The following is a 17,336-nucleotide window of genomic DNA, read 5'->3' as shown; positions in this document are numbered from 1 at the left end:
AAGTGCATGTTAAATATGAATTTCCATATTCCTTTGCAATTGTTTCTTCAATACTCTGTAACACTGAAGCTCTGCTGGCTATAATACTATCCATGAGAAGCTGACTGTGATGATGGTTCAGAAGTTTTCTGGAGAATCCAATTACTTGGACTGGATAGCTCGATCAATTCAGTGACCCATCTTGCTCCCTCTTGACTTCTGCACACATTTTAAGCCTAATTTAGGCTTGTAAAAATCATCAGTAGCTTGGAGCCAGTCCATGAGAGGCAGCATCCATGCCCCATCACAAGATGTGCCCACTTCTGACTATGCTAAATAAGCAGCCAGAGGATAGTGGACTGCCAACAAACCTAGAGAAGAAATGTCCTATCTGTTTAATCCTTGATGGGATGTTATTGCCTGGTGACATTATCAACTTTATTTCACAAAAAATTCATCTGCCCATTCCCACACATTGAAACCTTTGATAAAATAACACATTTCCCCCTTCAAACAGTTGGCAACTCTATGCATCAGCTGATGGGAACTAACGTTCCTAGTGTGCCAGGGCCTGATTCAGATTGTTGTGGTGGTACAAAGGGGAGAAGGAGCTTCAGCCTTCCTCGCAGCACATTTCCCCTGAAATGGTCCCTATTGCCTTAATAGACATCTTCAGTCCCCCCCCCCGCCCCGCCCCGCCCCGCCATGCCCAATTGTAAATGTAGGGAGAAATTGTTTTCTGGAGCAGAAGTCAAAAGATTTAAATTACCCTTGCACATTCATCATCCCTGTGGAAATGGATCATCACACAGAAAACTTCCCAATCTCCTTAAACACCAATGCTTCTCAGTTGGGGTCTGTTCCACCTGCCCTGTCCATCTTGAGAAACCATCACGTAGTAACTAAAGCCAAAGGTTTTTTGCCACATGTAGTAGCCATACTTACACCATTGCATTTTGGGCACTGTAGCAGCCTGAATAGCTCAGAGAGACCTGATCTTGTCAGATCTTGGAAGCTGAATCAATAGGGTTTGACCAAGGTCAGTAGTTTGATGAGAGACCACCAAGAAAGACCAAGGTTGCTATGCAGAGAAAGACTACGGCAAACCACCTCTGGTCACTTCTTGCCTTGAAAACCCTACAGTGGGTTTCCATGAGTCCGTTATCACTTGATGGCCTTTAAGTATTGCTTATATTATACACTATGCAGTATCATGGTTTTTAACCCTGACTTAGCAATGACCTAGCAGTGACCTTACGTGGTCTCCATCTTGATTTAACATTTTTACGTTCGGCAAAAAGTAGTTTCCATTGTGGACTACCCTGTGCAAAGAAGAGGCTCCATTGCTTTCTCTTAAAAATGATATCAGCACTAGAATCAAGCATTTTATTATTATTATTGTGATGCTCTTACACTCTGTAAATTTCCTATCAAGGGCTACTATTTAAAAGTACAAATGAAGAAAGAGGGAAAAATTAGATTACATCTGCTTTGAATCTTTTCAGTATACAAGGCTGGTTTGTGATCAGAAACTATATAATTAGATAAATGACTTGTTCTTTAAGCATTAGAATTATGGCTTGTCTCCATATAATTCCTTCTGAAACAAAGGCTTGTGTGGCAGTTGGGTGAATCTCAAATAGTTCTCACATTCAGCAGGTGGAAATAAGCATAAAACTGAATGAGAGAAAACTCATCTGAATTCATGCCTTTTCTCCTATTTTTGGCTATTGTCCCCTCCACAAATGTGTAGCACAAAAATTTAAAGAACTATTTTGAAAAAAGGGCAAAAAGAAGCGAGACCATTCACCTTTGAATGGGTCAGGAGTAGTTTAAACAACCTTTTGCTTATATAACAAATAAGCAATATAACTTAATACACCAATTAAGTTGTATTAAGGTGAAAACGGTGTAAACTAATACAACTAAATACAACAATACAACTTAAGCTTATACAACTCATTTTTCAAATAAGCTTTGAAAAATCCACTGATCATAACTACTGGATAATTCGTCTCATCAGTCTGAGATTTGACAATGAGAATCTATTTAAGCCTTTGAGAGAAGTGGCCAGATTTTGAGAAAGTTAGTTGCAAAATAGCCATTGTAATCCTATGCAGAGTTACTCCTGGCTAAGTCCAGTGAAGTCAGTGGGCTTGATGTGGCATAACTCTGCGCAGGATTGCAGTGTTATAGAAATTTAAATCATGTGCTTCAATTAAAATTCGATGATAATGAATAAACTTTTCCACCTCCCCCCTGCCCCCAGAGGCCAAAGAGACGGTCTATGACACTTAATCCAGCTGGCTAGCTGGGAAAGGTCTGGCGGAACAGCCACGTCTTACAGGCCCTGTGGAATTGCCACAACTCCTGCCTGACATCACTTGGCAACTTGTTTCACCAGCCTGGAGCCAGGGCCGTAAAAGCCCTGGCTCTCATCAAAACCAGCCAGATATCTCTTGGGCTGGGGATCACCAGGAGGTTCCCCTCCGTCAAGTGGTGGAGTCTTGTAGGTCAATATACTAGGATCTGAGCAGACACTGGCATGGAGTGTGTGTGTGGACTCAAGTAGAGCCAGTTGTAGATGACTTCTACCTGGGTTTTCAAGCTGGGAATGCTGTGGCCAGGGCCTTAGATTCAAGCCTATGGAGGGCTTTCCAGGCAGTCAGGGTGGGGTTCTGCCTCCTTATGCTGCCTGAAAGCCCTCTGGAGGTGGGGCACTGGCGCCGCTCCTGCCTGCCAGAGACTTGTGGACTGGGCTGCCCAACTAACAAGCACCCCTTATTTGCTCCTTGAGTGAACATGAGAGCTCACCTGATGTTTTTGCCTCCCAGGTCTAATACAGCAGCTTGAAGGGTTTCTTTTTGGTGAAAAGAGTTGGTCGTATAATGCTTTTACATTAAAATAGAGTTGTTAAGAGAGACCCTGAACCATAAGCCGTCGTGCACATGAAGTAACCTGATTCTTTCTGACTGCTGATCTCCATTTTATCTTGTTTGGGCTGTTTTGTGTGTGTTTGTGTGTAGGCTTAAGGCACAACTAGATATGACAGTGTCCCCTGGTCAAACCTGGGGATGCTGTTGCCATTTTAGGGCTTAAAGTGGGTGATTTAAACATGTTGCAAGGGCTTGATTCTGACTGTGTTTATGTTTGGTGGGAGTAGGACCCCTCTTGTTCCCCCTTGTTTCTTTTCAAGTGCCAAAGTGGACACCCCTGTGGCAACGCTTGAAAATATGTCTGTGGGGGAACAAGAGCAGCTCATCTCACGCTGTGGGACCACCCATGGCAGTATTAAATAGCCTTTAGCCTGTAAAGTGGCAGCAGCATGCCCAGTTTCAACCCAGCAGTGCCATCACATAAAGTCATGCTTACAGACCTGGTACCCCTGTCCCTTCACCTATCAGTATTGGCTGTCTGCCAGTCGATACAGTCAAAGGCTTCCCTTAGCTACCTAACAAGGATACATTGCTACCTAACGAAAGTAACTCAGACAACCAAGACTTGGGCTATATTGAATCACAAAGATGGAGAGAACACAATGATTAACAGAAAGTGGAATGGCACAGTAGTGCCAATCAAGACAGTCCTTTTGTGACATCCCTGTCACATGAATGTCAGTAATGCCAGGTCACTCTTTCACGTGGCAGCTTCAGCACCTATGAGGAGGATGCAATCAAACAACAAGGCATCAGAATAAACTATTTGTTTTGGAATACAAGGTTTTGGACTGCTTCGTTGGAATTTTGTTTTCATTAAGAACATTGTTGATGCTTATAAATGAGCATTGTTCAGATTGGATCTTGATTAGAAAATATTCTATTGAACTTCCATAATTAAAAGGTCAAATTTATGCCTGGCTCAAGGAAGGGAAAGGAGATCTTTAAAAAGAGTTGCTTGGGAGATGGCTGTTTCCAAGGTTTGTTTTCCCACACAACTGTTGTTTCTGTGGTGCCATAAAGAAAGAAAAAGGGGTATGCATGCATGTATGGTTGTCTCTGTGTTTGTCTATGATGAATTCATTGTGGGCCAAAAACAGTGGTGTGGAAACAGTGTGAAAACGGTGTAAAATGGTGTAAAAGGGCTTACACCATTTTCACACCATTTTCACACTTCTGTTTCTGGCCCATGCGGAATTCGCCTATGTGTGTATAGGCAGACGACAACAAATACAACAATATAAAACAATAATCAATTATAATGAAAATTCATCATTAAATGAAAAGTCATCAATAAAATAGATAATTAAAACAGGCTACAAAACAGATAAGTCAGTTTAAATGGTTTAATATTTTAATTGTATTAAACTATTTTAATTATATTTTAAACTGTTTTAAATTGTACCAAATAGGATACAGCCTATGGATCTTTTATGATATGCAATTATGAGATTGGACATATTCTGCTTACTTTGATGGAAAGCATGTGATATGAATGTTATCCCGAGGGAGCAGAGAACAAAGCATGACTCAGAATTACTCCCCTGCCACTTTCTTATGTGAAAATTATGTCCTGTGACTCGCTAAGTTCATTGAAATATTTAGTCATGTAGCATATTTATTGGTGTGGTAGAAAAAGCACTGAACCTTGTATTGATGAATCAAAAAATTCACTTGATAAGTTTTTTTGTATTCATTTTAGACACTTTCTAAGTTTAATTTTTTCCAGATATTTACTACACCAGATGATAACAGTGTGAATCAGTGTGCATTTTATGGATGTGCCTTATATGAATCGATTAGGCTGAAATTAATTAGAAGTGAATTTAACTAGTCATTGAGAGCCAGTGTAGTACTGTAGATAGAGTTGGACCCTTGAACTGGACAATCAAAATGGCACCTCAACTCACTAGTTAATATAAAATACAATGAAGAAATTCTTCTATGAAACCCTACTGAGTTAAGTAGGAGTTGTGCTAAATCATGGTAGATTATTTCATGGGCAATTGTCAGTCTACCACTCTGTCACCCTTTTAATGGCTACCAAATTAAACTGCCTGGAGACCTCAATGTATCTCATGCTAGAGTTGCCTCCGTCAAGACCAACCACTGTGTTCAGTTAACAGAGCTTTAAGGAGGCTGTGAGAGAGTTCGCTTCAGTTGTCATCTTTGCCCTTGACTTTCTCATTCGGTATAAGCAAGTTGGATGAATAATGATTAATCTTCTGGGCGGGAAAAGGCATTTCAATAGCATTTTCAGCTCCAACCATGTATCTAGTTTTATCTCTGAATGAGATATGGTGTTAAACCACAGTGTATTTTGGGTTTTTTTTCTTAAAAAATATACAGGCATATTTAAATCACAAACTACTAGACTGAGTGGATATCCTGTCTCTCCAGAAAACTGGAACTGTAATTCTATAATGGGGGCCCTATAATGGAGAATTCTTGACACCTCATGGATTAGAATCAGGTTTCTTCATGAAAAGCAATGAATGGTGTGTATATAATTAATAAAAAAGTTGTACTGCTGATTTCCTATAAAACAACATGTAATCATTATGGAGTCAGAATTCAGAATTCATTTTGGTAGCCACCAACTTTGATGTCATTGGAACAGGATCCAAGTGTACTTGGATACAGTTGGAATAGTGTTCCTTTATGGTTAAATTAATGCAATTTTTGGTGCTCTTTCATAACTGATAAGGAAATAATCTTGCAGATTCAACAATGACTCATATGGGACCTTGACATTTATGTTGCTTTCATCTGTTTTGTCAGCAAAGAAAGAGGTAGGTAACTATAGAGGAATTAGACTCTCCAGTCAAGATATAGACACTGTTGGATATAAAAAGTTGAGATAAACATTCATATGGTTTCTATGGAGACCATGGGCATTCATTTTGCTTCTATGGACCAGCACTGAAAACTGGTGATGTCACTAGCAACTGAATAATATTACTAGTGATACCTTCTTCAATATGAGGAACAGGCAAAGCTGCTTTTAAACTGTTGCTGCCAAGACTGCACTCTAAAGCAGTGGAATTCCAGTTTTTAAGTCCAGGACCTTCTTGGTACTTGGCAGCATGGGACCCATTAAGTTGCAACTATATGACATTACAGTCTCATGATAGGAAGGGGAAAGATTTATGACTTCACAGTATTATAGCCAGGACAGTGAGCAGCAGTCCAAAAGAGTCCTGGGACAAGAGGAGGCAATAAAGCCAAGGGTTAGAACCATGGAGGAATCATCCCCACCTGTGAATAGTGTCCTGCTGATCTTCTCAGCTTGCATACAGAGAAGCAGGAGTTGTGGTACTCTTGCTCTCTCCACTCATATGCAGTAACAGCAGAATAAATAAGTAAATATGGCCTACAAGACATTTCTAATCAATGGGTTGAAGAGCATGGCCTTGAAGTGACCTTTTAAATACTTGGAGAAGTGTATTTTAGAGGGTAGTTATGTTGATGTGTGTAGAACAGTTAGATTCACACCCAGTAGCACCTTAGAAACTAATACAATTTTCAGGCTATAAACTTCTGAGAGTCAAAACTGCCTTTGTCAGGAGAAGTCATGGACGTGCATTTTGGGCAACATGCATTTGTTTGATATCGAACATAATATGCAAGACAGAAGAACCCAGGGTATTCTTTAACCGTCAATAGAAAAGTCGTGTTTTGCTTCAAGTTAGCATGCATGGAATTGCAGCTTTTCTCTTACATGCCATACTCATTCTGGGAACAAAACATTTTCAGGTTAAGAGCTCCAGCCATCTTTTTTCTAGCGACTGACGGTTTTAGCTTCTCAGTGTTCTGCTAGGTCCCCAAAGAAACTAAAGAATTTGGTGAAGCTTCCTTTCATGGTGTAGTAAACAACACAATACTGTATCTAAGGAATTTGTTTTAATTAAATATATATATAAAAGGAATAGGGTAGCTGTGCCTGGAGCAATTAAAAATGTAAGAAGGGAAGGGGGGAATAAAGGTAACTGAGAAAACAAAGGTCAGCATTGGCTGTTCTGACTGGTGGAAGCTATCCAGGGTCTCAGACAAAGGTCTTTCTCATTGCTCACTGCCTGATCCTTGTTAAACTAGAGACGCCAGGGATTGAACCTGGGACCTTATATACACAAAGCAGATGCTCTCCCACTGAGCCATAGCACCTTTTATCCTCACCTCCCTGCTGTGTGGCTCACCTGTAGTCCTGTTTAGTACAGCAAGTGAAGCAGAAGAGCAGATGAAAGGACTGTTGAATGGCAGAACTAATGGTTGCCTCATCTCTCAGTTCAGAGATGGGGGAATTTAAAATACAGTACAGTTTCTTAGGTTACAGCCAGGCTGTTTCCGCTTTCATTCGTATCTCCTCCATTGAGTTTAGGCAGTGTTCACAGAATTCTCCTCATCCGTTTTTTTAAAAAAATCATCACAATAATGTAAATTGGGCTGTGAGAGAGTGACTGGCCCAGAAGTGGCCTCATGGCTGTGGGGAAGAACTGAGCCTGACTTGCACCCAGGCCAACACTCTAAATACTATATAACATTGGCTACCAAGTGTCTGACCAGGAGGAAAACGAATGTGACATGGGAGGCTTGCGTTCAAGGAAGTTTTGGCAGGGCTTTACATTAAGGGCTAGTGGGTTAACTGAGGGGACATTAAGGAAAAGCTGGCCAAAGCTGAAATGCACAGAGTTCTCTCTGCCATGATGAGCAAGACTTGAACCCAGTGGCACTTCAGACACCAATGCAAACACAAAAATAAATGCGTCACATTCAAACAATGGAAAAGCAAGTACTGATTACACTGGACCCAAAGCAAGGACAGTATGAATGCTCAACTTACTTTAATTACCGGTACTCACAAAAATTGAGAGCCAAGGCCCATTGCATATTATGCTGATAAGTGTAAACAGCAAACAAGAATCCAATTGAACATGCAAGATACACAATACAAGGAGCACTTAAAACGAACTTAGATAAGCTTGCTATCACTGTGCAGTGTAAGCATCCTGCTATGTTGTTTACACTTAATAGCATAATTTTCAACAGGCTTCAGCTCGCAATTTTCATGAGCCATTAAAGTAAGTTGAGTATTCATACTGTCCTTACTTTGGGTCCAATGTATTCTTTACTTTAGACACCAACAAGATTTGGGGGGATGTCAAAGCTCCTTTTGTCACCTTTGGCTCTTGGAAGCTTATGCCCTGAACATCTTGTTGGTGTCTAAGTACTCCTGGACTCAAATCTAGCTCCTGCAAAGCAAAACCTTTGAAACTAAACCCTGGCATGATGTTTGAGTCCAGCAAAGTCTAGGCCACCTTGGAAAGCAAATAATCTTAACAAACTAAAGTACTCCTTTTGCATTCTCTATCTCTGTGCCAATCCCCAGTCTCTTCATACTGACATCTATAGTACTAAAGTGAGAAAAGATGCAGCTGTCTGTCTTTTGGCTAGTTGGTAGTGTCTTTTTTATTCTCACAGGTGGGCTACTGTTGACTGGCCTTGCTCCAGTCTCTGAAAGGCGCCACCTGCCCTCCTAACAAACTTTGAAAACTTCCATTCATTTTGCCTCTCTTGCTTTCCCTTTGTTTGGCATTTTTTTACACAGAATACAGACCTTCTGTTCTTCTGTACTTCTCATTGGTTATGTTGCAAATGGGAGAGCCGTTCAAAAGGAAAACAAGGCCAACATTTCAAGAAACTTTTGAAAATGTGAGCAATTCAGTGATGCTGATTCAGGGCTCTTTTGCAGTCATTCATCATCTAATTAAGTTGGTTGTTGCTTGTGGAACTCATGCCATAATAAACAAGATGAGCCGTAATCATGCACATGATAAAAATTAGTGGGATTTGAACAATCTACTCATGTTAAGAAGTGCACATGGAGAAGTGTCTTCAACCACTCCCCCACTCCATTTTCCCAACTTGGGTATCCCAAGAAAAGAACTCTGGGGGAGGGGCACTATTAGAGGAAACTCGTGTGTTCCTTGGGACACATGGAGTTCCCCAAGAGGCCCAATAGCATAACCCTGGTACTGTGTCCGGCTGGGGCAGCGGTATGAGGGGAAGGTTGAAGTCTTTTCTTTGTGTTCCACAGTTCTGATCTGAATTGGGCACTGCACATGTAGGGATTCAGACCTGACAATTCATGTGTGATTGGGTTACATATGACATACAATAGGACCCAGACTCAACCTGTGTGCTCTATAATGTGCAGGGGCGGAGTGAGGGGGAACTGCACCTGGAGCATGCTTGCACCCTGTGCCCCTGTTCACCCTTGCCCTGGAATGCCCCCAGAACGCCACTGCCATGCCCCCACAGGGACACACACCTGGTGTGTTGCGCCCCCTGCCTCCTTGGCGCTACGCCACAGTTAATGTGTAAAGAAGCAACAATGTATACAGGGTGTCCTGTGTTTCTCTGCAGCAGTGCTGTTGTGCCATTTCACATGTATACACACATATTAAAACCCCTGTCTGTGGCCATTTGGGAATCCTGATTGGTCTTGGATTATCAGATTTATCTATTTAGCAGATTTATATCCGTGGAGGTATCCAAAGCTGCTAACAGCACACAAAGGAAAAAACAACAAGACAAGAAAGGGAGGGGAGACTTTTAGAGATCAAGCAGGTTTTCTCTTTCTACTAGCTGATCTTCTGCCCAGTTCGGGGACTGATACTCAGCTGTTTGGCAGCTTGACCCTGGGAGTAGGAAAGGGGTGAGGCAGGAGAGAGATTGCACCAAAGATGCTACTCCTCATGGGCCTGGCCACACATCCCATACTGTTCTGGGTAGAGCAGTGGTGTAGCACCAAGGGAGAGGTGGGGATGCGTGCGATGCACTGGGCGCACGCTGGTGTGGGGCGTGGCTGTGGCATGGGCATTCTAAGGAAGGCTGGGTCAGGTGAAGGTTGGCAGGAGCACAGGGCGCACTCATGTCCCAGGCACAGTTCCCCCTTGCTCTGGCCCTGGGGTACAGGGAGGAAGCTGGGTATGGAGCAGGCCTGGCTAGGGCCTTCAAAAGATTTGAGGGAGGAGACCAAGAATTCTATCTCCCAGCTCAGATGGGAGTAGAGTAAGGTTGCCTTATGGCCAGCACTGCACTGGCTGGAGGAAGAAAGAAATGTTTTAAATATGGCAACAGTGTGATGCCGCTTCCAGGGAAAAAAACCGGAAGTGACATCACAACTCTCTAGGAATTGCCAGTTTTATGATAAAATGATAGTTTTCAGCAGTTTCTAGAGAAGAATGATTCGACTTCTGAGGAAAATCCAAAAGTGATGCAAGCCTTCTCTAGAAATGACCACAAATCCAATGGTTTTACCACAGAGATTCCAATGATTGCTAGAGAGGTGTGGTGTTACTTCTGGGTTTTCTCAGAAATGATGTCCAATTGTCATCGACAGCTGCCCTCTGATAGCTGCTGGGCCTAGTGGCCCTTGAGCTAGAGAAGAAGAACTGGATTAGAGTATACCTATCACCTCTGTCTATCTGAGGCCATGGGAAGGTGCTTCAGCCTATTTGGACCCTGGCACACAATTGCCATGGACTGGGATCTGATACAAACACATACTGGGAAATTATACCATGATCCACTTCATGTTCATGCCACCATGGAAATATATGCCTTAGATTCGTCTTTGTGTAGATTAGCTTCTGCTGTTGCTTCAGTGGTATTTTTTGTTGTTGTAGTCAGCAGGATATATGTGCTAGTGGTGGCGAAGCTTTGGCACTCCAGATGTTATGGACTACAATTCCCATCAACCCCTGCCAGAGGGCTGATGGGAATTGAGCCCTTTGGGGGAGGGCGGTATAAAAGTGGAATTAATAAATAAATAAATAAATTGTAGTCCATAACATTTGGAGTGCCAAAGCTTCGCCACCACGGTGCTAGGATCAAGACTTGACTAAGGGTTTCTTATTATATGGCCACTCCTTCATCTAAGTAAGGGTATCAGTACATTTAAAGTTTTAAATTTAGGTATCAACTGAGGTGAGCTGAGAAATCAGTCTTGCTCTTTGTGAAAAGGGCAAAGTGTCCAATCTCAGAAGCTTTTAACCTTATATAAGAAATGTATAACATAAACAAGAACAAACTCACTTTTGGCATTTGTTGCTAGGTAACATGGGACCCCCGCAAGGGACTGACTAGGAGACAGTTCTTAGCCCCTAAGGATGAAAGTGATAAGCAATGCAGATTGCTTTTATGCAATGTGTGGATTAGATTTAGGAGTTATGAGATGGTTCTATTGGGGAAATGGTATAGGTAGGATAATCCCATCCCACTGGTAACACCAATACATAAGTTACCTTGTATGTACTGAACAAAAATAGGATTTGCATTAACATTGATTTGATTCTTGCTTGGAATCACTCAAACACTTTTCTGGCCTAATGTATTGTACATGCACAAGAAAAAAAAATACTGACAGGAACATGCCCTCATACCCAATGACCGGAGAAATTACATAATGAATTGCTGTTTGTTTGGGGATGTATAGAATAAAATCTCTTAGGCTGCATTGTCCGTAACAACCAATGCCATAAAAACACAGTTTACGTGACTTTTATAGCCATTCCTCTTGGCATATTTTTTATTACAAAATTTTCTTTTCTAATGCAGCCTTTCATGTTGTTTATCACACTGAGTGTAGCCTTTTGTTTCACAAGAGCAGGTTCACTCCCTTCTTTACTTGACACATGCTGCTGAATGTGGCTGTGCTCTTGCTGTGCAGTGGATCTATTCATGGTTTTATGAGTGGAAAGGGCTGTTTGCCATGTGGACCCCAACTGGGCTAATAGGGTATTTTTTTCTCTTGAGCTATTATCCCATCGGATTACCACCTGCCTTTTTACTATTCTGCAGGCTATTTACATGGTCAGCTGATAAGTGATAGGTAAGCTTATTATTAATTGAGTTCCTTTTTAAGGCGACTGCTTTGGATGGATAGGCCACACATAATGTTGGGGGAATAATTCTTTGCAGGTGCTATAGCTTTTAAAATATCAGAGGCAAGTTAAGAGGACTGACTATATTTTATATGTTTTATTGGAAAATTAGGGGTAGGTGTGGCAGAGGGAGGGGGAATTTGCACAATAAATGAAGGCTTGTTCAGACAAAAATTATGATTACTTTTTTGTTGAAAAATAGGATCTGCTATGGCATTTCTAACTATTCAGGTGACACCATCAGCATAGATGTTGCTTTATGTGGCAAAAAGCAATGGAGTGGTCTACCACCATGGTTTGTATAATTGCGCACACAAACTGTAGTGGCAGGATCAGCACTTCCATGTGGAGCCCTCCGTTTGCACAAAAACCATGGCCCCATTAGCATTGTAGGGTAGTTTGGTAAGCCAAAGGTTAATGTGAACAAGACCAGGACAGATATATTGTGAGAAGCCTATTCACATCAGCCTTGGGTCTCACCTGGTTCTCTCCTTTGTACTGTCATGTGCAGAAGATATGGCGTGTCACCACTGTGTGCCACCATATTCCTGCAACTGTAAGAATAAGGGGGGGGGGGTTTCAGAAATTTGGAGCATAATGATGTCACAGCCTGTCTTTTACAGTGCCTGATGTTCCTGGAAGGGAGAAGATGATGTATCCTTCCTTTTTGCTTAGATGCCTGCATTTTCACATAGAGAAAACTACAAACTTCCTTTGAGTAGGACAACAGGCATTTCCTTACCAGGGTTTCCTGATGCTGGGATTTTGTCTGAAATTGTGGATTTGTTTTGATCTTAACGTATGTCTGGATGAGTTTGTTTACAGTAGGGGATTAGATGGTTCTTCAGAGTTGAGTAATGTTTTGGGAGGACTTTCTCTAACAGGTGATAAGAGAGTCCTTTTGCCTCCACTTCTTACTGTATCAGGGAATGGAGGCTTATTTAAACAAGACTTCAGGGAATGGAGGCTTATTTAAACAAGACTTGGTTGGTGTTTGAAATTGGCAGGAATCCTGGGATACAGGATAGGGAAAGGTAATCAAACCAGGCACTTTGGCTTGTCTGACCCATATGCCTGGAAAGGGTACTCTCTCAGTCTTGGCCATTGGTGCCTGACCTTCACTCCATCTTTATAGGAAAACGTATTTGATAGGCAGCCTCTGTAGACATACCTTTTGGTATACACACAAGATGAGTGAGGAGGGACTTGGTTAATCATCTGTGCTTGGAACCCAAATCTAACCTTATCTAAACTCTGGAAACCAGATTTGGTAGCTTTGCTTGCATTGATTGGGGTGCTGAAGATTTAACCAGTTACAGTGCAGCTACTACAGTTCTTTAAAAAGTATACAAGTGGTTATATCTGCTGTTTAGAACAATGTTGAATTTAAGAAGTTCATTATTTAGTAATATAAAATGGAGCCTTCCTTGCTTAACTATCAGGTAGACGGAATTGATTCCTGCAAGGTTTATCTTTGCAATATCATTCTTTGATTACAATTATAATCTTTATTGCCTGAACTTCTAGACATGATGTTAATGGCCACAGAATTATACAATGCTTTATTAAGTGCAGGGCCTTTATTTCTCTCTTTCTTAACAAAGGCAGCAAGGGAAGTGTGTGTGTTAGATAATGTGAAAGGCTGTTTCTGCATAGCCAATTACAGTGTTGTGCCGTTGGTGTTATTGGCAACGCTGCAGAAATGGACTGTTTGCTTAGGTGGGTGCTCCATGGACAGGTAGTGCATCGGCTGAACCATGGCGCTTTGCATGGCTGCGCTTTGCAAATGGCATTCTTCCCCCCCCAGGGTAGACGTCATGGGTGTTTGGCACCAGGATTGGCCATTGTGGGCTGCCATTGTGGGGGGTGGGCTCTGCAGCACCAATTCCTGGTGGGCGCTTCGCACAACGCCAGCTACAGAGTGCCATTTTTGAAAAGACTCACTCGTTGAGCGATTTTTGAATACATTGTTGTGGGGCCACTGAAGCATTGCTGCATCACTGCAGCGTTGTTTCTGTAGCAGCGGCTGTGTGAACTCCCCACCCATAATGCTGGTTTTACCATCATTTTACCTTTTTTTTGGCCCATGCGGAAACAGCCTAAGAGAATCTGCAGATATTTCACAAGATGGCTTTACACAATTAAAACCAAATCTCATTTCCCAGAAATGACACAGCACGCATCCACTGCTTTGAATGCAAAATGTAAAATCTTCTGCTCCAAGTAAAGATGTGCATGTCTTTCCCATGCATTCTGAAAGCTTGATGGGTGATTCTTATTGCTGTGCGTGTAGACTTCATCTTGCCTCCCCATCTTAAATCTCAATCAGGGAGCCCCCCTTTTGGGATTCTCTGAATAGGCATCTAAGCAGCATTCTGGTTAAGATTTTATTTGCTTTGCCCTGGCAATGACGACATTCCAATTAGTACAGGTTGTTATCTGGGAAGATGTCAGTTATGGATGCCATTTGAAGTTTCTCTAGCAGTAAGATGTCTTCCGTTTCTCTTCTCTCCTTACTGAAGTTGTATCAAAAGCTACTGTTAAATTCTTTTCATCAGTATCATTCCTGTACCTAAGGAAGGCTTCCAGTTCTCCCCCAGAAGTGGCACCATAGTTGATCTTTCAGGGCAATTCTGCTGAAGATCCAATGTCCTACTATTCAGATCTTCTTCTCCTGCTCAGTAGCTGGTGTAATACCTATTGGCTGCTGCTTTCCAGGCCCTTTCCCCACTTTCCTTAAGCCCCGCGCTACTCTCCACAAGTAGCGCAGGGTCCAGCTGCCTTTCCCACTTCAGGGGCGGCGAGAATGCAGCCGCCCCGACGCTGCCTCTCTCCCGCCCCCTCGACGCGCGGAATTCCTGGCGCCTTTTGAAATGGCGCCTTTTGACGACCCCGCACAGAGCGCGGGGTCGTGGGGAAGCCAGGGCGCTCGCCAGGAATTGCGCGCACCGGGAATTGCCCGCAGCAACCCTCGGGCAAAGGTGAGTGGGGAAAGGGCCCCAGTCTCCAATATACCTCTGGTTTTCTTCTCTACCAACAGATGGTATTCAATGAGTGAGCATATTTAATTTTACTGTTTAGGGCTACAAGGCTATAAAAACAGCAAAACTGCCATTTTGCTGTGTTGATTACTCCTTCCAAACCTTCTGGTGAAGTTATCATTTGAAATAGTCTGACTAGATTGGTTTTTATGCTGCCCTTCTTTTAGGAGCTCAGGATAGACAATGTAGGCTCTTTTCTCAGATCATCTAAAATGTTTGTAAAAAAATTTTCAGTCCTCCCTTACCGTGATGTTTGTCTGCACTCATCCCTCAAAACATTTCATGGCTGCTATTAGGTGTCCCCGCCCCTTTTTTGAGTTATTTGTTGAATCAGTGCTTCAGTGCTTCTTGCTGTAATTCGCTTAGCTTGTATAACTGATGCTTTGAAGATTTTATCCCCCCCCCAATTAAAAACAAACAGAAATTTTGAAAATAAACAGCCGAGGGGAGTGGAATGAGCTCAGATAGTGGTAAAATGGCACTGAAGAGAAAGTTCAAAGATGTTACAGAGGCATGGAAAACATAGTAAATAAATCGCACAGCAAGTGAAAGATGTTTTGAAAACATTTCAAACCACAGAATTATTTAAAAGGGAATTCATTTAAAATGTTTTGAGGCTGGAGATAAAACGTTTTTGGAATGTAAGGGAGAAAATTAATGTGGAACTCCATGGAGAAAATGGTTTATTTCCATTATTTACATTCTCCCCCCTTCATTGTATCCTCACTTAAACCCTGTGAGGTAATTTTTGCTGAGAGAAAGTAACTGAACCAATGTCACTCAGTGAAGCTCATGACTGGGCAGGGATCTGAATGAAGGTAGCTCCAATCGTAGTCAAACTTGATGTTATTTTAATCTATCAAAATTTACATGATTTTCTTCTTGAGTCAAGAGGAATGATATGATATAAAATATCTGAATAAATGATCTTGAATTCATATGTTGCACCTTTGCCTAAGAGCTGTTTTCCTGACTAAAAGCACTATTGCCCCAGTATCGCCCCACTATCAACAAAGGAAAGGGACTATCTTCCTCCCCTACTTGACCCAATTGTAGTCCAGGTGGGCTGGCTTCCATCAGGAGAGTGGTGTGGATTAATAAAGTTAACCAAACCTTGCACAAAGCCACAGTAAATTGGATAACACCCCTTAATTGCTTTTTAGGGTACAAAAATGTTTTGATTTCTCTTCACAGAAGTCCAATGCAAAAAAGAGCTTGGTCCTAGTTTGTAACCTGGAAAAGTACCCTAATCACCACACCCTGATCACAGAGTTTCTATTTGTTGTGCCATGCTTATGCCTGAAATAAGAACTTCTAACGTTGTGGGGTGATTAATGATTAATACAACCATTGGGATAACATCCTCTACCTGGGATCTGGGGATTCCCCTAGAACTACAACTCATCTCCAGACTATAGGGAACTGTTTCTCTGAAGACAATGCATGCTTTGGAGAGTGGACTTTATGGCATTGTACTCCACTAAGGTCTCTCTCCTCCACAGCCTCCATCTCCAAATCTCCAGGAGTTTCCCAAATGGGCTCTGGCAACTCTACTCTGCCCCTCATCCCCTGCTGGTGGCCAGGCGGTACCAGGTCACCCTAGAGGTGGGCATGGGCATCTACCTAGACAGGAAGAGGAGGCCCTGTGGGTGATAGCAAACCTTCTTGCTTTTCATACTTTCAACTGCCTACTGTCGGTTTGCTAGATCAGAGCCAAAATCTAACAGGTCCAAGAATGTGCATGTATATTGTTGTGAAGTCTACAGAGGCACAGATTATCAAAATTATTTGTTAGATTTTTATCAAAGTTGTTGTTTTTCTTGTGGAAATAAGTCCTGAATGTTCAAGAAGACAGCACTGCAAAGTTTCTGGATGTGTAGCATTCTGACACGTGACTGATGCAATTTAGTGAAGTACTCAAACAGTTGTATCACCAGTCAAACAGCAGTAATCTAGATTTCTTCTAGCAAGACCCAACCAACTATTCTGTCTCCTACTTGGCAACTCTTTTGGCTAAGATCCACAGGTGCCATTCTGCTAGTGTAATGCCATTTACATTAGAGGAGAAGGAGAGAGTAATTTCAGGGGATTTACCCACTCAAGACCCCTGCTTTGACTCCCACACTGTTCCTAAGGTCCCAGGAGCAGAATTTGGGGCACTCAATGGTCGATAGCAGAAGGGGAGAGACTCTTCACTCTGCTTCTGGTGCTCCAACCAACTGTTATTTGATTATTCTAGGCCTATTCATTTGGTTGGGCTTAGAAGCTGTAGAAGACAGGAGTAGTTCATCCATAGAGCATGTAGTTGAATAGAACTCTTTCCTTCTCACCAAAGTGAGCAGGATTCTGGAGAAGCGGCATACAAATTTCCTAAATAACAGTCAATGGAATCAGCCAGTCCTAGGATAGGAATTGTTCTCCATTGCACTTCTCTC

This window comes from Sphaerodactylus townsendi, linkage group LG04 (assembly GCF_021028975.2).
Source record: "Sphaerodactylus townsendi isolate TG3544 linkage group LG04, MPM_Stown_v2.3, whole genome shotgun sequence".
NCBI lineage: Eukaryota > Metazoa > Chordata > Lepidosauria > Squamata > Sphaerodactylidae > Sphaerodactylus > Sphaerodactylus townsendi.
The sequence above is the reverse complement of the archived record's forward strand: the minus strand, read 5'-3'. Positions refer to the sequence as shown.